Source organism: Schistocerca piceifrons, chromosome 3, assembly GCF_021461385.2.
Source record: "Schistocerca piceifrons isolate TAMUIC-IGC-003096 chromosome 3, iqSchPice1.1, whole genome shotgun sequence".
Classification (NCBI taxonomy): Eukaryota; Metazoa; Arthropoda; class Insecta; order Orthoptera; family Acrididae; genus Schistocerca; species Schistocerca piceifrons.
This window is the reverse complement of record NC_060140.1, coordinates 74892621-74893598: the sequence shown is the minus strand read 5'-3', so window position 1 is coordinate 74893598 and position 978 is coordinate 74892621. Positions and strand designations below refer to the sequence as shown.

The following is a 978-nucleotide window of genomic DNA, read 5'->3' as shown; positions in this document are numbered from 1 at the left end:
TTCCGACGTACTTGGGCAATTCCAGCAATACAATGCGACACCCCACACGACGAGAATTGCTGGCTCCAGAAACACTCTCCTCAGTTTAAACACTTCCGCTGGCTACCAAACTCCCCACACATGAGCATATCTGGGAAGCCTTGCAACGTGCTGTTCAGAAGAGCTCTCCACCCCCCTGTACTCTTACGGATATATGGACAGCCCTGTAGGATTCATCGTATCAGTTCCCTCCGGCACTACTTAACACATTAGTCGAGTCCATGTCATGTCATGTCGTGTCGTGTTGCGGCACTACTGCGTGCTCGTGGGGGTCTACAATATATTAGGCAGATGTACCAGTTTCTTTGGTTCTTCAGTGCACTTCATTTTGACAAATCAGCTCCGTGAAATATTTGTAGTCTTAAGCTCTTTCTAGTTGCAAGCTACAGAAGAGTAGTGATAGCTCCGTAAATACTTCATAGAATGAGAAATAGTTCATAACTTTCAGATTTCAGCGTTATCTGCAGGTATGAAACTTCCTGGCAGATTAAAACTGTGTGCCCGACCGAGACTCGAACTCGGGACCTTTGCCTTTCGCGGGCAAGTGCTCTACCAGGAGAGCTTCTGTAAAGTTTGGAAGGTAGGAGACGAGATGCTGGCAGAAGTAAAGCTGTGAGTACCGGGCGTGAGTCGTGCTTCGGTAGCTCAGTTGGTAGAGCACTTGCCCGCGCAAGGCAAAGGTCCCGAGTTCGAGTCTCGGTCGGGCACACAGTTTTAATCTGCCAGGAAGTTTCATATCAGCGCACACTCCTCTGCAGAGTGAAAATCTCAATCTGCAGGTAGTTTGATTTCCTCTACACCTTGCAAAATCACACAGTATAGCAGCACAGTGGTGCAAGGCACATTGTAGTTGGAGAGCAATGACGCAGAAGACTGGACGGACGGAGTGACTAACACAAAGGGCAGTTCTTGTTTTGGTTCTGTACTTTTCTACACAAA

At 47.9% G+C, this 978-nt stretch overlaps 1 non-coding gene across 1 annotated transcript; it reads left to right on the top strand.

The window, feature by feature from the left end:
• Positions 1–672: 672 nt before the first annotated feature.
• Trnaa-cgc lies at positions 673–747 on the top strand. The gene has a single exon. It is a non-coding gene; the product is annotated as a tRNA-Ala (tRNA).
• Positions 748–978: the final 231 nt, after the last annotated feature.